The 19,893-nt window shown below is 33.7% G+C and overlaps 1 protein-coding gene across 4 annotated transcripts in view; it reads right to left on the bottom strand.

The window, feature by feature from the left end:
* The window catches only part of LOC117339336 (nuclear hormone receptor HR96-like), a 202,863-nt gene that overhangs the window by 142,561 nt on the left and 40,409 nt on the right, over nt 1-19,893 (bottom strand). The window contains exon 1 of one of the 4 annotated variants that reach the window (XM_033900878.1): nt 16,390-16,408. The exons of 2 other annotated variants lie outside the window; for them this stretch is intronic. The gene's annotated coding sequence lies outside the window, so the exon portion shown is untranslated. Of the gene's footprint in view, nt 1-1,361; nt 1,559-16,389; nt 16,409-19,893 lie in introns of those variants that run through there. One more of the 4 variants, XM_033900877.1, reaches the window with a different exon arrangement.

The following is a 19,893-nucleotide window of genomic DNA, read 5'->3' as shown; positions in this document are numbered from 1 at the left end:
GTCTATGAGAAGAGAGTTGTACCTATCCCCCTGACCCAGTACAGGTCTATGAGAAGAGAGTTGTACATATCCCCCTGACCAAGTACAGGTGTATGAGAAGAGAGTTGTACCTATCCCCTGACCCAGTATAGGTCTATGAGAAGAGAGTTGTACCTATCCCCCTGACCCAGTACAGGTGTATGAGAAGAGAGTTGTACCTATCCCCCTGACCCAGTACAGGTGTATGAGAAGAGAGTTGTACCTATCCCCCTGACCCAGTACAGGTCTATGAGAAGAGAGTTGTACCTATCCCCCTGACCCAGTACAGGTCTATGAGAAGAGAGTTGTACCTATCCCCCTGACCCAGTACAGGTCTATGAGAAGAGAGTTGTACCTATCCCCTGACCCAGTATAGGTCTATGAGAAGAGAGTTGTACCTATCCCCCTGACCCAGTACAGGTGTATGAGAAGAGAGTTATACCTATCCCCCTAACCCAGTATGAGAAGAGAGTTGTACCTATCCCCCTGACCCAGTACAGGTGTATGAGAAGAGAGTTGTACCTATCCCCCTGACCCAGTACAGGTATATGAGAAGAGAGCTGTACCTATCCCCCTGACCCAGTACAGGTCTATGAGAAGAGAATTGTACCTATCCCCCTGACCCAGTACAGGTGTATGAGAAGAGAGTTGTACATATCCCCCTGGCCCAGTACAGGTCTATGAGAAGAGAGTTGTACATATCCCCCTGACCCAGTACAGGTCTATGAGAAGAGAGTTGTACATATCCCCCTGGCCCAGTATAGTTCTATGAGAAGAGAGTTGTACATATCCCCCTGGCCCAGTATAGTTCTATGAGAAGAGAGTTGTACCTATCCCCCTGACCCAGTACAGGTCTATGAGAAGAGAGTTGTACCTATCCCCCTGACCCAGTACAGGTGTATGAGAAGAGAATTGTACCTATCCCCCTGACCCAGTATAGGTCTATGAGAAGAGAGTTGTACCTATCCCCCTGACCCAGTACAGGTGTATGAGAAGAGAGTTGTACCTATCCCCCTGACCCAGTACAGGTGTATGAGAAGAGAGTTGTACCTATCCCCCTGACCCAGTACAGGTGTATGAGAAGAGAGTTGTACCTATCCCCTGACCCAGTATAGGTCTATGAGAAGAGAGTTGTACCTATCCCCCTGACCCAGTACAGGTGTATGAGAAGAGAATTGTACCTATCCCCCTGACCCAGTACAGGTGTATGAGAAGAGAGTTGTACCTGAGAAGCTTGTGGCTATGTTTGTTTCCGAGTTACTACTGTTATCTGTTGTCTGTGTAAGACAGTATTACATATAAACCTGAATATTTATCATCCATAACCCACTTTAAAAACTTACCTGTAATTTAGTAATATGTTGCACTACTGTCCAACCCTACACACACCTTGTCCTAGTAATCCATGGTATGTCACCACATCAAATTTTGTCTGTCAAAATGAGGAGGGGGGTCAAACTTGATGTACTTACACCAAAGGGTGTGAATGGCATTTTTACCATAATTTACAGCACTGCCCCCAGTCAAAAACTAGAATCTCTCGACACACCAACTTGAACCAACACACCAACTTGAACCAGAGTCATTAGATAGTAGGGTTTAACATTCATAGGACCTTACATACTGGGTCAAAGGTCGATCTAGATTATTGTTAGGAAGAATCAGCCAAGCGTGACCGTCTGTCAGTTAGTTTGTGAAAGATGAGTAATCCCGGTATAGATAACAGATCACAGTTTAGACCTACAAATCCTATTTATATTTTACAAATGTTTTCATACACATGAATTTTTTTTTCAAGCATCAGTGACTTAAACATGAATATAACATAAAACGCATTAACAACATAATTATATTCTGCAGACAAAGTTCATAATGTTATGTTAGACAATACATTCTTCAACCAAATCCATTGTTGTATGGAGCATTATGCTATATATTTCATGACACAATCAAAAACAATATGATTACTATGTTCATAGTGGAAACCCCCCCAAAAGCCTTATAACTATTATCAATACCATTAATTATCCATGACAAGCCATGAAAAAAAAAATGAATTCATAGTTTTCCTATGATATATATCATCATAAATAACAGTCAAGAATGTTTGAAAAGAAAATTGAAATAATAAAATATAATCCATACAAAGCCGGACCTCCTACAGAGGTACTTCTATGCCCAAATGATCAGATTTCTCATTACTTCAACAAACCAGCTTTATCAAAACAATTACCTATGTAAATTAACGTAGATCTAGCCTGATTTTACTCCGTTTCTTCTCATTTTTTTTTTTTTTTTACAGAATACCAATATTGAAATCATACCTACAATGTGCGACAACCAAGAGTAACCTACATAAATTCTTTCATAATACATCATGGTCTTCCATTGTCTCATGTAACAGTTGACTTTGTACCAACCCAATGATGGAGTTATTTCCCTTACCAACACTTTGGTGAAGTTATTTCCCTTACCAACTCTTTTATGGAGTTATTTCCCTCACCAACTCTTTTATGGAGTAATCTCCCTTACCAACCCTTTGATGAAGTTATTTCCCTTACCAACCCTTTGATGAAGTTATTTCCCTCACTAACTCTTTGATGGAGTTATTTCCCTTACCAACCCTTTGATGAAGTTATTTCCCTCACTAACTCTTTGATGGAGTTATTTCCCTTACCAACTCTTTGATGGAGTAATTTCCCTTACCAACCCAATGATGAAGTTATTTCCCTTACCAACACTTTGGTGAAGTAATTTCCCTTACTAACTCTTTTATGGAGTAATCTCCCTTACTAACTCTTTTACGGAGTAATCTCCCTTACTAACTCTTTTACGGAGTAATTTCCCTTACCAACTATTTGACAGAGTTATTTCCCTTACCAAGTCTTTGACAAGAGTTATTTCCCTTACCAACTCTTTGATATTTTTTCCTGACTTCAAACAGGAGTTATTCTCATTTGATTTGGATATAAATATATTCCATTCCAACCTTCAAACAGGAGTAAATCCCATTTCAATTCCTCCTTTAGGATAGATATTCCCTTCCCACGTTCCAACAGGATTATTTCCCTTTCAATTCCTCCTTTTCCTCCTTTAGGATAGATATTCCCTTCCCACATTCCAACAGGAGTTATTTTCCTTATCGAATCTATAATATCTTTTATTTTCCATTAAACAACAACACTATGCTCTAACACAGTAGACATCTCTGTATACCGTCTCCCCCTCGACCAACCCTACAGTTAAAAGCCTGTGTAAAAGTTTCCTGGTTTTATCAGGTAGTCTGATAGACAGATTTTATAATGATGAGTTTCTGAGCCTGGAGCTAGGAACTTCTCCATTCCTCACATACCACCTGTATTACCTTGTTATTGGTACACAATGACGTGATCTAAGGAGGATTGTGTAAACATGCAGCTTTGATCTGCAGGTATTCCATCGCATCACTACATGTTCACAGCATATATCATATCTAACAGTGCTATATTGTAAACACAGCAGTATACAGCTGTGTTTCAAATCAGATATAAACATCATTGTTATAAAAACACTCAAGTATAACTATTTATGAAAAACCTATCCTATAATCAATTCAAGATAATCTACCATTTCCTCTGTCATTCTCTTGCATTAATCTCAAGATAATCCTCATATACCAAACTAAAGATAATCCCCATATACCAAACTAAAGATAATCCTCATACACAAAACTAAAGATAATCCTCGTACACCAAACTAAAGATAATCCTTGTACACCAAACTAAAGATAATCCTCATACACCAAACTAAAGATAATCCTCATATACCAAACTAAAGATAATCCTCATACACCAAACTAAAGATAATCCTGGTACACCAAACTAAAGATAATCCTGGTACACCAAACTAAAGATAATCCTCATACACTAAACTAAAGATAATCCTCATACACCAAACTAAAGATAATCCTCATATACCAAACTAAAGATAATCCTCATACACCAAACTTAAGATAATCCTCATATACCAAACTAAAGATAATCCTCATACACCAAACTAAAGATAATCCTCATATACCAAACTAAAGATAATCCTCATACACCAAACTAAAGATAATCCTCATACACCAAACTTAAGATAATCCTCATATACCAAACTAAAGATAATCCTCATACACCAAACTAAAGATAATCCTCATATACCAAACTAAAGATAATACTCATATACCAAACTAAAGATAATCCTCATATACCAAACTAAAGATAATCCTCATATACCAAACTAAAGATAATCCTCATACACCAAACTAAAGATAATCCTCATATACCAAACTTAAGATAATCCTCGTACACCAAACTAAAGATAATCCTCATATACCAAACTAAAGATAATCCTCATACACCAAACTAAAGATAATCCTCATATACCAAACTAAAGATAATCCTCATATACCAAACTAAAGATAATCCTCATATACCAAACTAAAGATAATCCTCATACACCAAACTAAAGATAATCCTCATATACCAAACTTAAGATAATCCTCGTACACCAAACTAAAGATAATCCTCATATACCAAACTAAAGATAATCCTCATACACCAAACTAAAGATAATCCTCGTACACCAAACTAAAGATAATCCTCGTTCACCAACCTAAAGATAATCCCCGTATACCAAACTAAAGATAATCCTCATATACCAAACTAAAGATAATCCTCATATACCAAACTAAAGATAATCCTCGTACACCAAACTAAAGATAATCCCCGTACACCAAACTAAAGATAATCCTCGTACGACGAACTAAAGATAATCCTCATACACCAAACTTAAGATAATCCTCGTACACCGAACTAAAGATAATCCTCGTACACCAAACTAAAGATAATCCTCGTACACCAAACTAAAGATAATCCTCATACACCAAACTAAAGATAATCCTCGTACACCGAACTAAAGATAATCCTCATATACCAAACTAAAGATAATCCTCGTACACCGAACTAAAGATAATCCTCATATACCAAACTAAAGATAATCCTCGTACACCGAACTAAAGATAATCCTCATATACCAAACTAAAGATAATCCTCATATACCAAACTAAAGATAATCCTCATATACCAAACTAAAGATAATCCTCATACACCAAACTAAAGGTAATCCTCGTACACCAAACTAAAGATAATCCTCATACACCAAACTAAAGATAATCCTCGTACACCAAACTAAAGATGATCCTCGTACACCAAACTTAAGATAATCCTCATATACCAAACTAAAGATAATCCTCATATACCAAACTAAAGATAATCCTCGTACACCAAACTAAAGATAATCCTCGTACACCAAACTAAAGATTATCCTCGTACACCAAACTAAAGATAATCCTCGTACACCAAACTTTAGATAATCCTCATATACCAAACTAAAGATAATCCTCATACACCAAACTAAAGATTATCCTCGTACACCAAACTAAAGAAAATCCTCATACACCAAACTAAAGATTATCCTCGTACACCAAACTAAAGATAATCCTCATATACCAAACTAAAGATTATCTGACTCTACATGGGCAGAACATCAGAGAATAAATTACATCAAACGACAGATAATCTTACTTACATCAAACGACAGATAATCTTACTTACATCAAACGACAGATCATCTTACTTACATCAAACGACAGATCATCTTACTTACATCAAACGACAGATCATCTTGCATCAAACGACAGATAATCTTACTAGTTGGATCCTCTTTCAATCATATATATACTTCTTTTTTAATAAACATTTAGTAAGCAAAATCAAACTACACCGTTAAGTGTTCAATTTTCCATATTCAGTAAAACTTTAACACTATAAAATTTCCATGTTTTTCTCTTATCGAATTGCAGAAAGAAATTAAAACCATGAAAAGTATTATTTGTAAGTCAACTTCCGTTAGAATAAAATTCATTTTCGTCAGGCACATGTTGGTAAATTAATTCCCTTTGATGAAACATTACATCTTGATATTTTAATGTTTTGACTTTGTTTGTACATGATGAATATAAACCAAGTGGCCTAGCTTGACAAAAAAAAAACCAGGAAAAAAAAAAGAAAAAAACAGGAAAACGTGCATCACAAAATAGCACTGGTGCAGAATACAAATTAGTAAGGAACTTGAAAACATTTTGGGAACAGTTTTGAAGTTTTTTTTATCAAATTAAATTACGGTAAACCTCCGGTTAGTTCGAACAAAATTAAATAAATATTGACGAACCTGTTCGAATAATTCGAAATTATGCTCCAGAAAATATGCGTGAGTTCGAACTATTCGAGACAATATCGGCGAAAATCTCGGCAGAGTAAAATCATTAGACACAAACACATCCATCGTAAATCCGATACGTAACGGCGGCCTGAACAATGGCACATTTATAAGTAAGTAAAATGATAGTTTTTCATTTAATTCAATATTAATTGATCGTTAAACGTTCTTCATTTCGCGATAATTATGATGGTTTTTGCACGAAGTCGCTCGCGGATCGGGCAATGCGTAGCTACAGTAGGCCCCATAACACTACAGTACACGTTTCATTTGTGACACAAAAGTTAAACATTTGTACAGTATAATCTTTGCATGATTATATTTCTTATCTGAATGAGAAACTATCACTTTATTATTGTAATAAATGGTCTCTTAAAATACATCAAAAGCAGTCTTCAGAACCTGTTCCGTTTACGAAACCACTACTGTAAAAATAGGCGATATGTGTTGGTAAAATTAGGTCAGAACATCAACATGTCTGCTTTTACATGTAAATATGCCCAGTCGTATTATCTACAAAACATAGTTGATACCTGCAAAATTATCCATCACTAATTGGGACACCTGTGGATTGTTTTGACTGGATATGAATGCTCTTCACGTCACTCGGCACGATCGGGCGGCCGATCCTTTCAACTTTACCGCAAGCGACACCTCGCGTGGCCTGCTTACCTAGCGTGAGGTCGCAGGTTTTCAGGTAATACCTTGATTGGCAATACTTAAGAGATTGTCCAGTCACAATTAAATAATCATAATGCTAAGTTAACACTAGTTATATGTGAAAATACACGGATGATTTCTTAGTTTGCCATACAGAGCGCGAATACAAATATCGCATGTTATTTATACATTGTCGGGGCCTAAATTTTGCAATCAGCTGTCTCGTGCGTGGTGTATTTTGCAATGTAACAAAAACCGAATTAAAGCTAAAATATGTGGCATATATATTAAATCACAGACGCATTCTAATGATCACGCATACAATCTTTTAACCTAAACGTGCTTGTTGATCAAATTTAAATCTTGGCATTTTTTCTGGGCCGGTCATCGGGGCCGGGTCGTCGCGAGCTTTCAATTGAGTTTGCCGATAAAAAAAACCTTACTTTACGTTCTTCATTTGACAAGTTCGAACTATCCGAAATGGTGTCAGTTATAAACAGCCAGAGTTCGAACTATTACTAGCTAAAAAATTACTGTTTTTCTAGAAAAAAATGTGTGTTCGAACTATCCGCGTGTTCGAATTAATCGGAGGTTTACCGTATGTTTGCTTTCAAAAGCCTCATTAAAAGGATTGAGCTTTTAGAGTCGGGGAAAACAGTTACATTTTCATCAGACTTGGAAATTAATTTTCTAAAAAAAAACTTGAAAATATAGATTCTTTGAAGAAGCAATTAGGTGCCTGCTAGCTAGATATATTTTTTGACTATGAAGTTTAGGGTGTATGAAGAGGAGGTTTAAAGTTATACTCGATTGGAACTAGATGAAGTAGACAGGAAAGCACACCATTTGTTGCCAATTTAAATACAGCAGTTAAAGATACCAAACCTAAGAACAATACTTATAGTAAAATGTCAGGGAATATGCCTCACTGAAATTTAGTATAACAAAAATAGATCTTGGTATTTAACAAAAATTAACCACTTTTAATATGAGCCCTCCTCTTTACAAATTGTCATCAGTAAACTTTACAAATGGTTTAACTGTATAATGGTGGCAGTATAACAAGGTTTTACTGTATACTGGTGGCAGTATAACAATGTTTTACTGTACAATGGTGGCAGTATAACAATGTTTTACTGTACAATGACGGCAGTATAACAAGGTTTTACTGTACAATGATGACAAAATAACAAGGTTTTACTGTACAATAGTGACAGTATTTCAAAGGTTTACGATATAATGATGGCAGTATAACAAGGTTCTACTGCATAATGCGAGAGCTTATCAAGGTTTGACTATATAAAATGTGTGAAGAAATATATATATTTAGGTAACATAAAATCATTTAGTAAGTGTTACATCACCAAACATTAGACAGCTCTGTTGACTTTAATCAAAAGTACAAACCGAAATGCTCAGAAAGTGAAACATTGCTTACAAAAAAAGATTTGAAGCTGGCCATGGAGATCACTGAAAGTAACAACAATGATATGGGGGGGGGGGGGGGGGGGGGGGGGCACTTTAGAGGCAGCCACTGTAATGATAAGACCACCCAATAAGTTTCCCCGTAGTAAACTCTGTCATCCAGTGTAGACATCTATTTCAGAATGAAATGAAAAACACCTCAAACAACAAGGGTTAGGATTGCTGTTCCTTCACAATGTGTATGAAAGCCTCGTTAATTCCCCGAGTAAACAGTAGACAGGTAGGTTCACATCGCCTGAATTAATTAAACTTTAATAAATTATTCAACAAGGGAGAGAGACTGGTTAAAGCTGGTGGAGAGCTTTTCTATGAGGATGTAGTCGTAACCCTGAAATCACACAGGAACAGAAGCTGATGGAGAGCTTTTCTATGAGGATGTAGTCGGAACTCATGTGAAAACACTTCGGTGTGATAATCCAGCGATTGTACTATTAAATTCATCATTCTCTCATATGTTATGTATGAATGAGCTGGCAATAGGCGTTCTTGTACTCCAGTGTTACAATAGAGACACAACAAAGCAGCAGCTGTACAGAGTTTTCTCCCTTTGTCTGTCCATCTATCATTCTGGTGCTTCAAAAATTTGTTTGCATTTTTCTTACAAAATCAAATATTTGCAACATTCTGCATTTAAAAAGGTTTTTCGGCATAGCCTTATAATATTCTTTTGGCCCCGGATATGACGCGACAGGTGGCGTTACTGGTCAAGATGAAGTATGTGATTGGTCAATGTAAATGCAAAATGCAGATATGCAGTTAAAAACGAAACAAAGTTAAGATTCAATGCAAGCTGAATAAGTGGATGTATCTTTTCAAATGACACATTAATAAAATTATATTCCTGATTCAAATGCAGTCTTATTATCACCAAAAATGATTCAAACTGATATAATTTTGTTATCCGCGCTGAAACGCATTAGTTCGTTGATTTATTTCACCAGCAGTTTTACATTATAACAACCAGCATTAAAACTATGCTGTTTATCTTTTTTAAAGATATTTCTTGTTAACAATATTTCTTTTGAAACTTCAATCATTTCTTAGCCATAAATGCCCTGCAATACTTCTAAACTTTACTCAGTAAGGTGTTCCCCGTTGAAACAAATATAAGCCAGCAAACATTTGGAATAAGTGCCAATATTTTGGATTTGTAACCAAACAGTTTATTAGTAATCTATGCATCAACATTGAGATGATATATCATCTTAATCGTGACAAAAATAATTTGTCATCTTGGACAAATTATTTACAACGTCAAAGAATCTCTAAATGTTTGAATTACTTTAGGAAATCATTCCTTATTTCATTCCCCTGTTACGAGATGCATGGCTTGCATAATCTGAAAACTTTAGATTGTCCGTGAGCTACAAGGGAGATCCTTGAAGACCCCCATTGTCCATATCACTAAGTTAGCTACAAGGGAGATCCTTGAAGACCCCCATTGTCCATATCACTAAGTTAGCTACAAGGGAGATCCTTGAAGACCCCCATTGTCCATATCACTAAGTTAGCTACAAGGGAGATCCTTGAAGACCCCCATTGTCCATATCACTAAGGCACAGGACATCATTTGTAATATTTAATGATCTATGTTGAAGTGCTTCCTTCTCAGTTCTAACATCACTGACTTTCACTGCTATGAAGAGCCTCTATAACACACACTTCCAAAGTATAGTTAGCTTTAAAATGACAACATCCCTCAAACCTCAAATATTATGGATTATAAACATTTCAGAATTAAAACTACATAGTACTGGCATGGGAAAAAATATCTTCCATAGAGTAGAAATATGAAAATATTTATAAAATATTTGTGTACTTCTTTTAGATATAATTGTTGATACAGACTTTGAAGCTGTCGGTGGATTGTACAACTAGGGACTTGATTAACATAGTGTGTAAGTGTATACTTCATTATCAGGGCTTAAAATCTTGTATGATTGAGCCTTTTATATAGCAGAATTGCCCACCATCCATTAACACATAAATATATACAATTACATATACTCAACATTGTTATATATTTTACATATTTCCCATCGAAAAATCATTTAAAACAACTAAGTTAATATTTCACAATGTGGAAGGATTTCCTGGGTCACAAGCCACCTTATGATGATTTAAGAAAGATGTCACATCAGTTAAATAAACCTGGCAACCCAAGGCATCACCTCCTCAATTTATGAGAGGATAGAGAATGAGGCTTGACAAAAATTACCTCAGTTATCAAACATTAATTTTATATATTCTTTTAATATGAGGAGTTTTTCTTGATTTTAAATTGGCGCATTTATAGCGTTAATATTTCAGTTTCACGGCCATCATTAAATGACCTTTATAGCTTTAATATTTCAGTTTCACAGCCATCAATAAATAACCTTTATAGCGTTAATATTTCAGTTTCACAGATATCAATAAATAACCTTTATAGCGTTAATATTTCAGTTTCACAGCCATCAATAAATAACCTTTATAGCGTTAATATTTCAGTTTCACAGCCATCAATAAATAACCTTTATAGCGTTAATATTTCAGTTTCACAGCCATCATTAAATAACCTTTATAGCGTTAATATTTCAGTTTCACAGCCATCAATAAATAACCTTTATAGCGTTAATATTTCAGTTTCACAGCCATCATTAAATAACCTTTATAGCGTTAATATTTCAGTTTCACAGCCATCAATAAATAACCTTTATAGCGTTAATATTTCAGTTTCACGGCCATCAATAAATAACCTTTATAGCGTTAATATTTCAGTTTCACAGCCATCAATAAATAACCTTTATAGCATTAATATTTCAGTTTCACGGCCATCATTAAATAACCTTTATAGCATTAATATTTCAGTTTCACAGCCATCATTAAATAACCTTTATAGCATTAATATTTCAGTTTCACGGCCATCATTAAATAACCTTTATAGCGTTAATATTTCAGTTTCACGGCCATCATTAAATAACCTTTATAGCGTTAATATTTCAGTTTCACGGCCATCATTAAATAACCTTTATAGCATTAACATTTCAGTTTCACAGCCATCATTAAATAACCTTTATAGCGTTAATATTTCAGTTTCACGGCCATCATTAAATGACCTTTATAGCGTTAATATTTCAGTTTCACGGCCATCATTAAATTACCTTTATAGCGTTAATATTTCAGTTTCACAGCCATCATTAAATAACCTTTATAGCATTAACATTTCAGTTTCACAGCCATCATTAAATAACCTTTATAGCGTTAATATTTCAGTTTCACGGCCATCATTAAATAACCTTTATAGCGTTAATATTTCAGTTTCACGGCCATCATTAAATGACCTTTATAGCGTTAATATTTCAGTTTCACGGCCATCATTAAATGACCTTTATAGCGTTAATATTTCAGTTTCACGGCCATCATTAAATGACCTTTATAGCGTTAATATTTCAGTTTCACAGCCATCATTAAATAACCTTTATAGCGTTAATATTTCAGTTTCACGGCCATCATTAAATAACCTTTATAGCATTAACATTTCAGTTTCACAGCCATCATTAAATAACCTTTATAGCATTAACATTTCAGTTTCACAGATATCAATAAATAACCTTTATAGCGTTAATATTTCAGTTTCACAGCCATCATTAAATGACCTTTATAGCGTTAATATTTCAGTTTCACGGCCATCATTAAATAACCTTTATAGCGTTAATATTTCAGTTTCACAGCCATCATTAAATAACCTTTATAGCGTTAATATTTCAGTTTCACAGCCATCATTAAATAACCTTTATAGCGTTAATATTTCAGTTTCACGGCCATCATTAAATAACCTTTATAGCGTTAATATTTCAGTTTCACGGCCATCAATAAATAACCTTTATAGCGTTAATATTTCAGTTTCACGGCCATCATTAAATGACCTTTATAGCGTTAATATTTCAGTTTCACGGCCATCATTAAATGACCTTTATAGCGTTAATATTTCAGTTTCACGGCCATCATTAAATAACCTTTATAGCGTTAATATTTCAGTTTCAAGGCCATCATTAAATGACCTTTATAGCGTTAATATTTCAGTTTCACAGATATCAATAAATAACCTTTATAGCGTTAATATTTCAGTTTCACGGCCATCATTAAATGACCTTTATAGCGTTAATATTTCAGTTTCACGGCCATCATTAAATAACCTTTATAGCGTTAATATTTCAGTTTCAAGGCCATCATTAAATGACCTTTATAGCGTTAATATTTCAGTTTCACAGATATCAATAAATAACCTTTATAGCGTTAATATTTCAGTTTCACGGCCATCATTAAATGACCTTTATAGCGTTAATATTTCAGTTTCACGGCCATCATTAAATGACCTTTATAGCGTTAATATTTCAGTTTCACGGCCATCATTAAATGACCTTTATAGCTTTAATATTTCAGTTTCACGGCCATCATTAAATAACCTTTATTAGCCCTTAATATTTCAGTTTCACCGCCAATCATTAAATGACCTTTATAGCATTACTATTTCAGTTTCACAGACCATCAATAAATAACCTGTATAGCGTTTAATATTCTCAGTTTCACGGCACATTCATTAATAACCTTTCTAGACGTTAACATTTCAGTTTCACACCGCCATCAATAAAATGACCTTTATAGCGTTAAATTTCAGTTTCACGGCCATCATTAAATGACCTTTATAGCGTTAATATTTAGTTTCCGGCCATCCATAAATAAACTTTATTAGCATAACATTTCAGTTTCCACAGCCATCATTACAATGACCTTTATAGCATTAATATTTCAGTTTCCACAGGCCATTCAATAACATGACCTTTATAGCGTTAATATTTCAGTTTCACGGCCATCATTAAATGACCTTTATAGCGTTAATATTTCAGTTTCAAGGCCATCATTAAATAGCCTTTATAGCGTTAATATTTCAGTTTCACGGCCATCATTAAATGACCTATATAGCGTTAATATTTCAGTTTCAAGGCCATCATTAAATGACCTTTATAGCGTTAATATTTCAATTTCACGGCCATCATTAAATGACCTTTATAGCGTTAATATTTCAGTTTCAAGGCCATCATTAAATAGCCTTTATAGCGTTAATATTTCAGTTTCACAGCCATCAATAAATAACCTTTATAGCGTTAATATTTCAGTTTCAAGGCCATCATTAAATAACCTTTATAGCGTTAATATTTCAGTTTCACGGCCATCATTAAATGACCTTTATAGCGTTAATATTTCAGTTTCACAGCCATCATTAAATGACCTTTATAGCGTTAATATTTCAGTTTCACGGCCATCATTAAATGACCTTTATAGCGTTAATATTTCAGTTTCACGGCCATCATTAAATAACCTTTATAGCGTTAATATTTCAGTTTCACGGCCATCATTAAATGACCTTTATAGCGTTAATATTTCAGTTTCACAGCCATCATTAAATGACCTTTATAGCGTTAATATTTCAGTTTCACAGCCATCATTAAATGACCTTTATAGCCTTAATATTTCAGTTTCACAGATATCAATAAATAACCTTTATAGCGTTAATATTTCAATTTCACGGCCATCATTAAATGACCTTTATAGCGTTAATATTTCAGTTTCACGGCCATCATTAAATAACCTTTATAGCGTTAATATTTCAGTTTCACAGCCATCATTAAATAACCTTTATAGCGTTAATATTTCAGTTTCACGGCCATCATTAAATAACCTTTATAGCGTTAATATTTTTAGTTTCACGGCCATCATTAAATGACCTTTATAGCGTTAATATTTCAGTTTCAAGGCCATCATTAAATAGCCTTTATAGCGTTAATATTTCAGTTTCACGGCCATCATTAAATGACCTATATAGCGTTAATATTTCAGTTTCAAGGCCATCATTAAATGACCTTTATAGCGTTAATATTTCAATTTCACGGCCATCATTAAATGACCTTTATAGCGTTAATATTTCAGTTTCAAGGCCATCATTAAATAACCTTTATAGCGTTAATATTTCAGTTTCATGGCCATCATTAAATGACCTTTATAGCGTTAATATTTCAGTTTCACAGCCATCATGAAATAACTTTTATAGCTTTAATATTTCAGTTTCACGGTCATTATCAAATAACCTTTATAGCTTTAATATTTCAGTTTCACGGCCATCATTAAATAACCTTTATAGCGTTAATATTTCAGTTTCACGGCCATCATTAATGACCTTTAAAGTGTTAATATTTCAGTTTCTTGACCATCATATATGGCCTTAAGTGGTAAGTTTAAAGGTAAAGTTTCACAACCATTGTTAAATGACCTTTATGTATTAACTCTTTCCGTACTCATTCAAATTTCCCGCTCCCTACCCGGAAGTGATCACGGGTTCGTCCTTTGCACATGACGCAATTCAGAGCACATGGCAGAATTTGACCGCTTCGATTAAAGGATGATTTACAACTGTCTAGTGCTTATATATTCGGTATGTTGTCATTTATTTGTTGAAAATCATTGTATGAAATAGGCAGGAACATGTTTATCAAATATCTACGAGAAAACATGACGAAATCGTCCGATAGATTGACAGGAAGTCTTACTGTTTATCTCCTCACCATGTCACTCATGTGTGGGATTTCACTTCTATCGTAACTCTTGTATTTCGTTGCGATAACACGTTTAACACATTCTTGTTTTATTTTGATGATAATTCATACTCAATTGTATATTTGTTAATGTTTTTACTACTTTTCTTTTGTTTTTACCGTCATTAATGCCTTGAAATCGAAAGCAAAATTTGAGTCCGCCATTTTGTTGTCAGTGTAAACAACACAGCCTGAACTCGATAAAAACCTGACATTTTCTGTGAATAAATCTTTTATAACGAATGATTTAGCTTAGCTTGTAATAGGTCAAATTGAATATTTTTATTCTGTTTTTAATACTTATTATTGGTTTAATACGCGACTTCGTATGTAAAGTCCTTCGTACAAACACATAAATTGAGCAAGTAACCCACACGTCTTTCTTGACGTCTCACGGCGTCATGAAGGATACGGGAGCACTCTCTATGACGTCTCAAGGCGTCATGAGTACGGAAAGAATTAACAGGACTTAAACAATACCAAATCAAATCAGTTTCATAAACGTTCCCAAACTTAAGAAAAATGACTACATCATAATATTGTGTAAAAGAAGATTCATGAAATTAAGTGAAAACACAGTCGTGAAATTTCAATGTTCTCTAATCTAATACAGGAATATAAAATTCCCACAGAGGCTCAAATGTACAGCTAGTAATTCATACTATCTATCACCTCCAAACGTACAGCTAGTAATTCATACTATCTATCACCTCTCAGTACTACTGGATTCATCACTTGTAAATATCCCTTTTGATATTAATTTTCTATCAGAAAACATTTATAAATTAGTGTATGTCCTACAAACAGTAAGGGTGCTATAGATATTGCAGACAAGAGAGAACCAACATTGAATAACAAACAAATTTTACGATATACATATGTACAACAATCTCTGCACCAACGACAATAACGTGATCTGCATTTCAACAGAGGTGTCTATCCTCTAATCTCTGAACACCTTGATTGATTGTTACCACAGGTAAGTCCGACAGGTAAGTCTCCGGTGAAGACAAACCGTCGTCAAAGTAAGATGACACAATGATTCCTGATCATTGGGCACATCACAAGGCGATGTTTTTTTTTTACTTCCAACTACATTGTATAAACATGCATTTGTTTTAAATATATAATACATATATAAATGTATACACAGTGCAGAACAAAAAGTAAACAAAAACACTTGACAGATGTGTGAATATACATGTGATAATGACGGCTTTACATTGTGTTTCCTCAGACAAATCTCGGAGGCAAGAAGGGAAAAAGTCGAAATCAAAAATTATCTAGCACCTACCTGTTAAAGGATAAAGAGTCCCGAAACTGACATAGCCTGCAAACGAACACAGAACACTTCAAATTTTAAAACCAGGTCGGTCTGACATTTGCATACAATGCAAATATAAATTCATCATTAGCATAAATTTACAATCGTTTTTTATTGTCTTGTCTACAACCTCTTTCCCTCCTTTATAATATTAACAATTCCTTAATTTTCAAAATATGTTTTTTTTTTTTTTTTATTGATTTCATCTATTTATTCCCTAAAGGAGACTAGTCCCTCTTTATAGATACGTATACTTGCCATTGCCTGATGATTATCCTCACAATTTTCATTGAAAATCTGACAGACCATGGAAAGGTGAAAAATTATGTTTTGCACCAAGTATCCACTTAAGGCCCTGCCCCTAACTCCCTGGGGGTGAGCCCTGTCTGGAGCTCTGCATCTCACTACCAGATGCTAATTATCAACCGTTTTATCAAAATCTAACAGGCAGTTTCTGAGAAGAAGTCAAAATTTGATTGTTTTACGCATGACAGCCTACGACAAATGGAAACAATTACAAAAGGTCATTGGAAGGGACTTAGGTGACCTTAAAAGGAAGGTGAAGAACTCATGTTAATATATCTACCAAGTATACAAAGGCACAGGCTCATCAAGAAATGACAAATATATAATTAGCTGATATTTTTCATTACATGACAATTGAATTAAAACAATATGTTTCTATCTTCACAATTTCACAAGGTGACCCTGGAAATGCATGGCAATTGCTTGCACCTAATTATGCATTAATATATATCCTGTGACATATACTTTGACCATATATACAGCCTCAAACCATTAATATCACTCAGGTAAGGTGGATATCAGGCTTTAACCATAAATCATACACTGGTGTGGGTTGATATTACAATTATAGTGAGTTGATACGTTTCCATATACACCTGATCAGAGGTTAATAATTGTAGAATGTGGCATATATATCCATATACAGACATTAAAATGCCAGGGGAATATATATTTATCTGCACTGCTTTACACATCTTGTTTGTTCTGTTTTAATATGAAATGAACATCAGTCTGTATTTTGTTACTAATTAAACACAAAATGGATATAAATTAACATGCTTTATTTTCATATATCACAACTATTTGTGTAGGAATTGAATTACTCATAATGTTTATCCGAGCAGAAAATATCACTGAAATATTTCAACTTGATCTGAATGGAAGATTTTCTCATCTTTTTATTTTACAATCATTATAAAATTTAAACTGGGAGAAAATACTGTTCAGTTAGGATCAGTACAAAAATAGCTGAAGGTAGGTTTTACTACGAAATTGTAGAGAATGTTTTCAACACAAAGGTGGTAAGTGTTTGTTACAACAAAATGATTGTGGATCTCCATTGGTCTGACTTAATCCTCTGATGTAGAAACACCAGGCTCTTTGGCAATCGCAACGATTGCAATTATAAGTTCAGAAAGAAAAACTCTTTTGTTGTTGTTGAGATATGCTGGATTTTCTTTCCTGCTGTTATTTATTAAGTAAGGTACAATTGTATTAATGGTGGAAGTAGTTGAGTACATCCTTTATTAAATCCACAAATACACAATATTTTTCAGTTCTCTTTACATATTTTAGAAATGCTTGCATGGAGTAGCTGTTTTGACATTTTCAAATAATTCCACATCTGCCTGAATAACACCTTACACAATAAGCTACCTACAAAACAGATTAATTATGACACTGTATAACAACATCATCAACCAAGGTGTAAGACTAACTCTGTTGCCATGGAAATATTTTATAAACAGGATCACATAAAATCAACAACAGAACCCTGATCATTAACCTATCAGTTCCATTTGGTTGAGGTTAGTACATTAATTCATTGATAAAGTAACAGAAGTGAAATGTTTACTATTGACTCATTGACAAAGTAACAGTACTCAAATGTTTACTATTGACTCATTGACAAAAGTAACAGTACTGAAATGTTTACTATTGACTCATTGATAAAGTAACAATACTGAAATTGTTACTATTGACTCATTGACAAAAGTAACAGTACTGAAATGTTTACTATTGACTCATTGATAAAGTAACAGAACTGAAATGCTTACTATTGACTCATTGACAAAGTAACAATACTGAAATGTTTACTATTGACTCATTGATAAAGTAACAGTACTGAAATGTTTACTATTGACTCATTGACAAAGTAACAATACTGAAATGTTTACTATTGACTCATTGACAAAGTAACAATACTGAAATGTTTACTATTGACTCATTGACAAAAGTAACAGAACTGAAATGTTTACTATTGACTCATTGAAAAAATAACAATACTGAAATTGTTGATATTGACTCATTGACAAAGTAACAATACTGAAATGTTTACTATTGACTCATTGACAAAGTAACAATACTGAAATGTTTACTATTGACTCATTGATAAAGTAACAATACTGAAATTGTAACTATTGACTCATTGACAAAAGTAACAATACTGAAATGTTTACTATTGACTCATTGATAAAGTAACAGAACTGAAATGCTTACTATTGACTCATTGACAAAGTAACAATACTGAAATGTTTACTATTGACTCATTGATAAAGTAACAGAACTGAAATGCTTACTATTGACTCATTGACAAAGTAACAATACTGAAATGTTTACTATTGACTCATTGATAAAGTAACAGAACTGAAATGCTTACTATTGACTCATTGACAAAGTAACAATACTGAAATGTTAACTATTGACTCATTGACAAAGTAACAATACTGAAATTGTAACTATTGACTCATTGACAAAAGTAACAATACTGAAATGTTTACTATTGACTCATTGACAAAGTTACAGAACTGAAATGTTTACTATTGACTCATTGATAAAGTAACAGAACTGAAATGTTTACTATTGACTCATTGACAAAGTAACAATACTGAAATGTTTACTATTGACTCATTGACAAAGTAACAATACTGAAATGTTTACTATTGACTCATTGATAAAGTAACAGTACTGAAATGTTTACTATTGACTCATTGATAAAGTAACAGTACTGAAATGTTTACTATTGACTCATTGATAAAGTAACAATACTGAAATTGTTACTATTGACTCATTGACAAAAGTAACAGTACTGAAATGTTTACTATTGACTCATTGATAAAGTAACAATACTGAAATGTTTACTATTGACTCATTGACAAAGTAACAGTACTCAAATGTTTACTATTGACTCATTGACAAAAGTAACAGTACTGAAATGTTTACTATTGACTCATTGATAAAGTAACAATACTGAAATTGTTACTATTGACTCATTGACAAAAGTAACAGTACTGAAATGTTTACTATTGACTCATTGATAAAGTAACAGAACTGAAATGCTTACTATTGACTCATTGACAAAGTAACAATACTGAAATGTTTACTATTGACTCATTGATAAAGTAACAGTACTGAAATGTTTACTATTGACTCATTGACAAAGTAACA

Source organism: Pecten maximus, chromosome 12 (assembly GCF_902652985.1).
Source record: "Pecten maximus chromosome 12, xPecMax1.1, whole genome shotgun sequence".
Taxonomy (NCBI): Eukaryota; Metazoa; Mollusca; class Bivalvia; order Pectinida; family Pectinidae; genus Pecten; species Pecten maximus.
Note: the sequence above shows the minus strand (reverse complement) of the source record. Positions and strands in the feature narration are given on the sequence as shown.